Below are 11,444 nucleotides of genomic sequence, written 5' to 3'. Positions count from 1 at the left end.
AAATCAACTGTAATTGGACACAAATATATTACAGCCTCAAAAGATGGCATTTAGATCAGGCCACAACAACATAACTGCATTATGTTTGATAACTTCTATATTAAAAGTCTGAGTGACCAGCAACACTGTGCTGCACCTTTTATGTGTAAAACATATGAATATGTTGACGCAACAGTGTTAAAACACTGTTTTACTGGAAACAAGGGTTGTTAGGACAAGATAACAGTCTTTAAGATTATTTCACGACAGTTTCTCAGAATAAAGCAAGTGTTGATATGGTGTTCCATAAGGAACAGTTTTGGGACTTTTTTTCTTCTCTCTCTCTGCTTTTAATTTTTATGGTCATGATACTATTTTTTATGACATCAATTCACAGTTGAGGCATAAAATAAAATGTTGTAAATTGAGACAAAACAAGAAGTAAGATATTTTTAAGGACACTTAAGAGTGTAAGGCCTATGGTGATATACAGACCTCTCACTCCACCTTAAATCCTCCTCAATATGTGTATGACAGTTCACTGTGCACTTTATCACAGGTGAGCAATTCCTCACTCACCATTTTATCTGACATGAGAAGGAAGGATAGTTAATTAATTTAACTGGCTGTTATTAATCTATATATCTGCAAAAAAACTGACACTGACAGCTTCCTGGTCTCCTGTAAACATGTTTTGTTTTATATGAAACTCTATAAACTGTTTAAATATTCTGTGAAATGTCACAGAACATTTTAAAACAGCTATGCCATACAATACAATTGAGCTGGTTTCAGGTACTGTACTCCTTACAAAAGAGCTTCAGAAAATCTCTGCCTAAAAGATACTACATGGCTTATTAGGGTGTGAGAAACAAATGGAGATCTGCTGCTTGTGGCGGCAAAAAAAGAAGGTTTGTGGCTCGAAGCCCAACCCATGCCAAAGTGTCCATTGGCAAGATGCTGAACCCTGAATAGCCCCTCATAGATTTTGAATCCACTAATTGGTGTCGCTTTAGATAAAGGCATCAGCCAAATGACATGTAATGTAAAAACATGTGAATGCGCCAAAGAGCATGAACCTATTTGATTGTATGACCCCAACATCCTTTGCTTCAACAGCACCCTTAGGATTAACTTTACATTTGGCTCAGGAGGTAGCACAAACAGACACTGAACCCCAAATTGCCCCTGACAGCTATTCTGTCTGTGTGTGAATGATGAGTGAAAAAGTGTTATATATAGAAATGCTGTATATATGTGTGTGCGAATGGGTGAGTATAAGTGTAAAGTGAGGGGTTGCTGAGACTAGAGAAGCGCTACATGCAGTATATTTACCATTGTAGCACGTTTGTGGGCTGGACAAATTTAGTCTGAAGGGAACATTTACTGTGGTCATTCTTTTTTGATAATGCCATGAAAATTTATTTGAGTATATTTAATTAATTTTGGCTAGCGAAAGCCAATATTGACTCTCATAATGTTATAGCGATAAAATCTGTGCACACCACATATGAGACCCTGTCACTGGGAATTTTCTCATCTCATAGTCAAAGTTGTCTCATGGTTTTCCTCTGTAATGTTGAGTTCAGGTGTTTGTTAAAGCCCTGGACAACTGAGCTCTGTGGCTGTCTCCAGATGCATATGTCCATACTGAATAAGAGAGGCACAAGGGTGGGGGGGAAGCCAGTGTGTCATCTATCCAAGTCAACCTAGCAGCTGAACTAATAGATGTGCTGCCAAATAGACAGGAAGGCTGGATCATTCAGAAGTGTCTTTATATATGCAGCTGGAGCCGGGTAGGAGAAAAAATGTTTGGAGCCTGTGCAGAGGAGTAAATGTTTCCTTTTGTTGGGCAGGTTTATCAAAGGGAGGCCTTGATAAAAATCTAAGACCCTATAAAAAATTCACATCTGCAAACAATCTTTCAAATGTTGCTCCATGTCTTCAGTTTTCCTTTGTGTTTCCAAAATGGAATCTGTTACAGGTAAACACACCGCCAGCTGCATGGAGATCAAAAGGTAATTGATTGGAGAAAATGGAGGTGGTAATGAAGCTTGATTAGTGGTATACTGGTCTGTACACACACTCATGTGAGAGGTCAGGGGTTTGAGGCTCATGGGTAATTTAATCAGATCATCGTGTGTTTGATAGACAGGGAGAGTCATTGGTGAGAATGAAACTTTCAACAATGTGAAAATGGAGTATGATCCAAGCATCCAGTATAGATGGGAATGGTTAGCTCTAATGTTGATCAGATGAACGGTTTGTGCTGCTACAGCCACAGACACACACCTCAAACACCTGTATACATGTCAAACTGTTGTGGAGATGCCCATGAATTAAAGATGAGAAGCTTTAAGCTCCAGCAGTTATTGTTTTAAAGGGAAACATGATAGAAGTTCCCACTTCCATAAACATATATTCAACTACACTTACAATTGCAAATTGACTGTTCACTACCTCCGACAGCTTTATGGAACAGTTGTCAAGCACATGCAGGTTATATATATGATGATGGAGGCAATGTTTTACATGTAGTAAGTAGACAATAGCATAACTAACAAATATGCTGTAAAATGTGTGTGTGTAAAATGAAGCCACCCACGTACACCTTCAGGCTTGTTCTGACATCATAGAAATTCAACAATATTGCACCAAAACCCTCTTGTTTGACCATTTTGATTAATATTTTGGTTCATGAAAATGGACCACACAGAACCTTACTTTTCCCCTAAGTGTTTTTTCTTGTGAATCGGGGCAGCAGCACACTGATTACTGGTATGGAATGTTATTGGGGAAAAAAGGACACCAAAAATCTAAATACCTTACCATCAACAACAAGCAAAAATGAGGGAAGCAATCAGGCTGACGAAGGAGGCCTTTAAGTGGCTGTTTGGCCCAGGGGTCTAAACTGAAGGGCTGTAGCTTCAGCAGTTGGAGAAGCAAAGACTCAGGTGTGCAAGGAGTTCACAGGCTATTGAGAACATCGTTTGGTTGGCCTCAAGGTCTGGGAAAGTAGTAGTTGACCCTGGAAGGGGAAAGGCAAAAAGATGTCCAATACATCTGTGGATGAGACAGCTTCTCAAGACTCGGGGTGGGAGGCCATACCCGTACCCCTTGTCGAGATTTCTGAGGTTGGGGACAGTACCTGTGGAGTGGCAGAATGGGGTAATGGTTTCCGTTTTAAAAAAGGGGGACCAGACCCAAAAGTCATACAGATATGGGCCACTTTCACTAAGGTGGAATCTGGATGTTAACCTAAAATGTTCCATGTGTTAAATGGTGGAAATGGCCCAATGCGCACAAGCAAAATTCTAGCCACTTTTGGTTGACATGCGGTACTGCTATGGCTTCCTATGGGCCAATCTCGCCGGATGTGGCAAATCAGAGCAGGCCCAAAATGCCATCATTCCACATTGTATGTTGACGAGATGACAGTGTGGCAGTGCGACAGTGCGGACCAAATCTTTGTTGATAAAGACAAATTTGCTATGTGGGCAGGGTGGGATCTAATTATTGGGAGTATCATATTCAGCCATGCAGGGAAGTTTATTCCAGGTTGCTGGAAAGGAGGCTCCCACTGATTGCCAAACCTTTGATTCAGGAGGTGCAATGTGTATTTCAGCCTGGCAGCTCTTCACACCCATGTCTGCCGTCATTTCTGTTAGTAGATGTAGTGTTGTGTTTTTTCCACATTTTGTACTTCACGCACTGTTCTTCATTGTCCCCCCCTTTATATCTGCTATAAAGTAGTTCTCAGAAATTCTTAAAAAAAAAAAAAAACCCTATAAAGAACTCTGACTTTTTCAGCATCTACCATCAAAACCAACCAAACCAACCAAAGCTGGTTTATTTCAGATTTGAACAAACTTTATATGACATTAGTGCAGATAAGGTTTATTTAACTAAATTCTCTCAATAAACTCAATGAACATATTTGTGATTTTTTCCTCATCTATGTTGAACTAATCTAAACAGGTTTTTCTGTCAATATTGAACACATTTCCTCTAAATTTGACTGTAATATGATTTTGAAAATGAATTGCAACAACACCACCATATATATTTCAAACACAGTAACCCGATACAGGTGCATATTCTCACCATTAAACACAGAAGTCTTGATAAATCATGAGTAAATGTATGAAAAGGTAACTACCATAAATATTGAACCTGTTGTTCAAATGCCACATTGGTTTCAATAAGAACACTTCAAATTATTAAGTGCAGTGCTTCCTGCATCCTTTTTGCTGGTATGCTCCTCAGGTGGTTGACGCCATTCAACACTGCTGTAGTCTGGCCTTTGCTCTGGTCATTGTGAGCTGCTTGTCAATAAACCACAGGAGTGTATCGACAACTGGCCTTGGTTTTGCAGCACCACCCCCGAATCTTCCATGTTCATGAATAGATGAAATAAAACAATAGGTCAGGGCAAAGATTTGATCCTGTGTTGAAGGCTAACCCTATTTTTACAAGATTAGTTATAAATCTGACCGCTGTGTTCATCTGGGAGGAATGTTATCCAGATGACTGAACATTTTGGACTAACCAACATATATCTTATATTTATAAATGTATACTTTGGAAAATTGCAAGTTATTAACGGAGGAAGTCAACATGTGTACTAGTCATAGCAGAATTCCAATGAACAGTATAATTTGGCAATTTATGTGAATAAATTAACAGATCATTAGGTAAAGGATGGTAAATAAATAGTTTTCTAGTGCTTTCCCTTTCTCTGTGGATGAGGATAAACAAAAAGCACATGACCACTTTCTGGTTACAGCTCTTAGTGAAATTGAATCTAACATTCTATCACGATAACCATTAGCCAAGTCTGTAGCAAGCCTGCAGACTTAAATTCTGTTCACTATTTTATCACCCCGTTGAATTAGACATGCAGGACAAAAGGCTGTCCACCAATGTGTGTGCATACAAGTTCTCTTCTGCTTGTATCTACATTGAGCCCGAAGGAGAACAGTTCACAAACTGTTGTGTCAGTACAAGTCAGGTTGAACAGCCTTTGTTGACCAGGTTGTCATCTAGGTTTGTTTACACAGGCTGTCCAACCGCCTCTTAAGTCATTTAAAGGCCCCTTCAGTTGTATTTCATGAATCTGTTTTTAAGGGTCATTGGAAAAATCATTCATGTCATCTGGGTCTTTAAGAGAAAGCATCTCTTAAAGGTTCAGTTGGGAAGATTTTATCACATTTAGTGATGAAGTTGCATGCTGTAACTGAGTACCCCTCACCTAACCACCCCCTTCAAAATGTGTAGGAAAACCAATGGTGGCTTCCAGTTATGATAAAAAGTCCTAAGGCCTTCTCTAGAGCCTGTGTTCGGTTTGTCCGTTCAGTGCTACTGTAGAAACATGAAGCAACATGAGAGCCTCCTTAGAGGAAATCTGCTCCCTAAGTAAATATGAAAGGCTCATGCTGAGGTAATGAAAACACAACAATTCATACATTCAAGTCTTTATACACCGATGGAAATATCATTACGCTATGATTATTTTCTACTCAATTTTTGCCAATAGCTCCCTTTAAGATATCATGCAGTGTCTGAATCTTCAGCTTATATTTCGTTTTTATTGTTGCACCTGTAACTTACCATTACTCCCAATATATCACTTTTCATGAGGTTGTGAAGAATATTGATGACACGAGGCTGAGGTCTCAGCTCACACTGCTGCCAACAGGAAGCAGGGAAATAAAACACTTTCTTTGTTGCAGGTGAGGGTAAATATCAAAATATTGTTGATTAGGTAAAAGTAAGAGAAAAAAGTCATCAGGATAAATGTGTGTTTGCTAGTGGTTTTCTCACCTCCGGTGCACATTCTATCCTGCTCTGTAAGAACAAAAAAAATTGGGCTGAGTGGCAGGACGTCTTTGGATCTGATAACAATCTGAGCTGGCTGGAATTGCCAGGAATTCTAGTTGAGGAGACACAGAGGAGCCATGTCTCACTGGGCAGGTTTCTCTGTCTCCCTGTCAGCGGCTGGCTACGCTGACAGATCCCATCAACGCTCTGCTGTCCACCTACTCGCCAACACACACACACAGACGCACTCAATCATTCACCATCCTCTGGCTGCCATTTGATCTTATCTCAACAAGGTAGAGATTAGGAAAAACTGGCATGAAGAACAGTATGCGTAAACATACATCACATGTTGCATCTAGAGCGTGAGAGACTGTAACGTCGGCAGCTTGTTTGCGTTGTTTTCCTGAATCCGACACTCCTGTGGTTTCTCACTCACTTGGTTTGGCCCTCTCCATGTGCTGCGTCTCTTCTTCCTTATCTGTGGATTCCTATCAGGTCAGTCCAACATGTCAGCGTGCAGTGATCTGAGACTTTTCTCTGCTACTCTGTTTGCTGACGTTCAGTGAGACTGGAGGAATGAAGCCTTGCCATCTCACTGTCTTCAATGCTTTAAATCCAGTGGGCCTGTCTGGGTGCATGCTTGGTATGCAGGGCAACAGTGTAAACAAATCATTGCATAACATTGCATGCATAATGCTGTGACATCCATGTTATTCACTTTTGACCGGAGTAAAACCAAGTGTGACCCCTGCTAGTGCTGATTCATTACTTGTTGTGTAACAGTTTTTCTTTTATTTACACTCTAAAAGCAGGCATTCGTGTTCACCTCTGTGTTTGTGTGTACAACATAACTCAACAATGCAGAGACACATTCTTACAAAACTTGGTGGGAATATTAGTTGTGGGTTTATCTTTGTTTTATTAACTTGTGGAGCTTATCAGTGAAAGTTCAAGGTCAAAGGTCAACACATATATGATCTGAAAAACACATTTTCTGAGGTAACACTACAACTAATGGGGAGTCTAAAGCCTTTTGGTCAGCATGTCTTCCCCATCCTTTGATGTCATGTGATAAGTAAGGTCATAAAGAACTCACAAAGAAGTTACATCATGCATAGTTCAAAATGTATTTTTCAAGGTATCTCTGCATTCTATAGGAAATTATATATACTATATAACTAACTCTAACTCTAGCTATTACAGACACAATCCGCAGTTTACTTAGATTAACCACTCATCCTTCGTCATCTGGTTTAAATGACATGATGAAACCATTATGAAATGGAGTATTTAGAAAATAATAAGGAAGCATCGCCTGATTTCATGCAGAGTGTGCATTGCCCCTCTCTTGCTTTTCATGTCATTTTATTTTACTTGTGTTTTTTGTGTTCTGCTGAACACCACCAGACTTTTCATGGCGGTTACAAGTAGATGGCTCTGTTCACAGGTTTAGCAGAGTAGAGCATCACATTTTTTTATTCAGACACTCATTTAGTGAAAGTAATTAGAGTAGCTGAATTGTGTCAGCAGCACAACCAGACTTGGTAATGCACTATAATAATGCTCTGAGTTAATTTCTCTCCACTCCTCCATGGTATTTGCCACAATCATCCACTGCCATGCTTATGCGTGTGCATACTCCCCATGAGCAGCAACACACACACATGCATCGTGGTTAAGCCTTTGCACAGTATATCTCCAGCCTCGTCTGCTTTCTGTCCACATATGCAATCAGCTTGGTCCTCTGAGAGACTACAGTCACTTTGGCTTCCTAACAGGGAGAACACACACGTCCGTAAACACACACAAACAAAGCTTATCTCAGTGGGAAAACATGCGCAATACCACTGAGCTACCTCCAAAAAGCAACCTGTTTGATGAGCGTGCCAAAAGAGGGGAACATTAAACACAAAAAATGAAGTTTGATTCTGTTCCAGGTAAAGACAAACAGACGACCAGGACTAAAGGGGCCATATTGAAAGTCTCAGACAGTCATTGTCCCTCCTGGCTCTGGTGGTTCCACCACAGACTGACAGTAATTGAGCCTTGATTACAGCAGTGATATTGAGCTGGACACACAGAGACATTTCAGTCTGTCCTGAGGAAGCTAGAAAAATCACTCATTACTCTAAAAATGATTTTTTTCAACACTGGCTTCAGAAAGTATTCACTCATTGCACATTTTGTTATGTTGTACATCATTTTTTTTAATGGAATTCATAGTTCACTCAGTAAATTATACCATCAAAGTGAAAACATGATTAAAACTTAATAAAAAACGTATATTAAAAAAGGGAAATCTCTCATTTACTCAGGTATTCCCCTTTGTTGTGTCTCCAAACTGTGGATGAATTACCTCCGCCTGCGAGGTTGTGTTTTCATCTGCATTTGTTTATTTATCTGATTGCAGGATTATCCAGGAACTACAGAACACATGACCACATAATTTAGAGGAAGGATGCTTTATCGATCAGGAAAGAACCTATCACGTTTTGGTTGAGATCCTGAACATGGGGCAGATCCATTTTTTCTTTTTTCACTTTCTTTAACAATGCGGGAGGCGTTTTTTCGAAATTGTTGTGAATTTTAAAAAAAACAAAAACTTATTTTTATGGTTGTGTCAAATTTTGTGCAGCTCGATTCAATTAAGGGACTGTTAGGCCTTGTTGGATGTATACCCTTTCTTAATGCCCTTTCTTTTAATTATCCAAAAATATTTCTACAACTTTATTGTAGATTGAGTCTGCCTGTGGCAAACTGAATTGTTTGGATAGTTTAAAAAGTCCCATACATGTATATATGGCCCCACAATTCACAATGCATTTCACAATGCATTTCACAATATACCCCAGCCAGACACGATAAAACAGTACTGCTTATACTGTCAGATGTCAGATGTTTTTAAATAAAGTTAATGGAAGTAGAACAAAACTAAAGGGAAAGTGAATATTGGACTTTTTTCGGATCTGCAGAAACATAAATGGGAAACACTTTACGATGTGCCACAAGAAACTTGTGTGGGGAATGATTGAGTGATCTGTCAATATGTTGTTTGGAAGTATTTCAATAATGACTCAGACCTGCAGTATGAAACAGATAATTACAGGTTGGACACATGAGCTCATTTCTATTCAACTCTGCAACACTTTCCTTTTGTCCACTGTAATGTAAAGTGATAAATCATTTAGTCTAGTTACAAAGAAGTCTCTCATTACGTCAACATACTGTTTTATCGCGCTCACTTTTGTGATATATCCCACAGAGGGGTTTCTGAATAGTAGCTCATTACCTCATGGTGGCGCTATACTCAGGGATCACCAAACTTAGCATTATTCAACCTGCATGGATCATGAATTGTGAATTCCTGTGCAAAATGTCATGCCAGAGTGACTGCAGTGGGGAAACTGTTTTGCATCAGATTTTAGAATGACTGGAGGCATGTTATTATGCCCTTAAACAATACCAGCCAAATCTCTGCCGTGACAGATCGTATACACATCCTAAAGGAGCGGCATCTATTCATGCAGGTGTTGTCACTCTGTCATCGCATTAACATTCCTGTGTGAGCCTTATGTCAAGAAGCGGAAGAAGCACAAATTCTCCAACAAAGACGAAGAAGAAGAAGCTTGATACACTCACAAGGGAACAAACAAGGGAACATTATGGAAGTGAAAACAGGAGATTAAGAAAAGTAGCATTCCTCCCAGAATGAGATTAGTTAATTTTAGTGGATGTAAAAACATGGACAAATCGGGTACAAATTTACAAGGTCCATTTACAGTACAAAATGCACAGCATTACATCAAATTGAGCTGATCCGACAACTCTAAACTGCCCCAAGGTGTGAAATACCTGTATTTACATATTGAAAGATTCTCTTTATCTATTATTATTAATAGACATACACAACACCCTCTTATCTCTCTGCAGGAACACTCCAGATGTTCCTGTCAGCACCAACTGGAACAAAGAAAAAGTCAAATGTTTCAGTGGTGATACTCTCTGGCTCTGTATCGGTGCTGTGAGTCTGAGGACAAACATTTTGATCCTAAGGTCAACTTCCTGAAGGGGCTGGATGGTGGCTGGCTTAATATCCCCTTTCGAAAAGTAACCAACCAAGACTGTAGCTTAAGAATCACTCAATGAGTCTATTGTGTAAAGTGTTCATCTTTTCCTCATTCAATTTGATACTCAGACAAAGTAGGTGGGAACATGACGTTTGTCATCTGCCAGATGACTGACTGACCTGGAAGAGGATCCGTCTGCTGCTTTTCAAATCCATGGGTTTAACAATAAAGGTTGGACAGAGAGTAAAATACCCCAGAAACTAATGTGAGATTTTAGACTCGATGAACAAAAATCAACATGCCTGGGTAACGCTCTTAACCTCATACCTTATATGACCTCTGACACCACCACCTGTCCATGAGGAGGCAGACATCAAGAAACAGTGTGTCCAGATGAAAGGTAGATCACAAAAAACTAAACAAATACAGTAGAAGACTTACTGTAAATTCTGTGTGATTAATGAAAGAGAAGGGTTTATGTTCCTACAGAGAGTCAATTTGAGGCACTCCATAAATTGCTTAAGTACCTGTGAAAAAGAATAATGCCTACCTTGCAGTACCCCCCCTGGCATTTATGCCCTATAGGCAGCTCCCATATGGCCTATGCCATGGGCTGCCCTAGGCTTAGTGAACAGTATAATACACCCTAAACCAGCCAAAAGGAACAAATCAGTAAAACCTCAGCTGCTGTGTATAGAGTTCCTATTTTATATTTACGATTACGATATAGCTACGATTTGAGTACTGCATTTGTAGTGAATCATGGAGGTTCTCCTTCCAGCTTCTCTTTCATCTTCTCCCTCCGTATCACATCAAAGAAATAAATGTCTCATCAATACATGTTACCGACTTGACTTCTTCCCTGGAGTCCTGATGCCTTATCGGTTGCATACCCAGGTCCACAGCTGAGGCCAAATCGTGGATTATGATTGTGAATAGCGAATCAGAGATCGAGATAGTAATGGTGGATCCTGTATCGTGTTGACATCTGATAGTGGTGGTGGACCACGGTGGAGGTAGCAGCTGATGGTGGATCCTGATGGCAGCAGTGGATCATGATTGGGGACTATGGTGGCATCCAATCCTGATGGTGGATCCTGATCGTGGTGGCTGCTGACCATAGACTATGATTACAACAAGACTGCTTGATATACAATATGTCTACTGAAATAATCAACCATTACTGACAATGATCCATCAATTAATTTACCTTCCATAATGCTACAAACTGTTTCTTCTAATAAATGCTGTAAATACCCTTATCTTTCTGATGTTCTCCATTACATGTGGCATCTATTGCACTTATGTCCGTCCTGGGAGAGGGATCACATGTGGCTCTCTCTGAGGTTTCTACCTTCTTTTAACCCAGTTAAAAGTTTTTTGTTGTTGTAGTTTTTCCCTACTCTTGTTGAGGGTTAAGGCCAGAGAAATTCACATCTTGTTAAAGCCCTATGAGACGAATTGTGATTTGTGAATATGGCTTATACAAATAAAATCCGATTGATTGATTGATTGATTGATAGTGGCCATGCACACTGGTTTGAGAGGTCCCAAACAATATTAAGTGAAACTAAA

The 11,444-nt window shown here is 39.7% G+C and overlaps 1 long non-coding RNA gene across 1 annotated transcript; it reads right to left on the bottom strand.

Moving 5' to 3' along the window:
• Positions 1 to 3,860: 3,860 nt before the first annotated feature.
• Positions 3,861 to 6,402, bottom strand: LOC133014488 (uncharacterized). Its single transcript, XR_009681455.1, has 4 exons — positions 6,144 to 6,402; positions 5,803 to 6,017; positions 5,590 to 5,667; positions 3,861 to 4,368 (listed from the first exon to the last, which is right to left on the bottom strand). It is a non-coding gene; the product is annotated as an uncharacterized LOC133014488 (long non-coding RNA).
• Positions 6,403 to 11,444: the final 5,042 nt, after the last annotated feature.

The sequence above is a fragment of the Limanda limanda genome, chromosome 11 (genome assembly GCF_963576545.1).
Source record: "Limanda limanda chromosome 11, fLimLim1.1, whole genome shotgun sequence".
Classification (NCBI taxonomy): domain Eukaryota; kingdom Metazoa; phylum Chordata; class Actinopteri; order Pleuronectiformes; family Pleuronectidae; genus Limanda; species Limanda limanda.
Note: the sequence above shows the minus strand (reverse complement) of the source record. Positions and strands in the feature narration are given on the sequence as shown.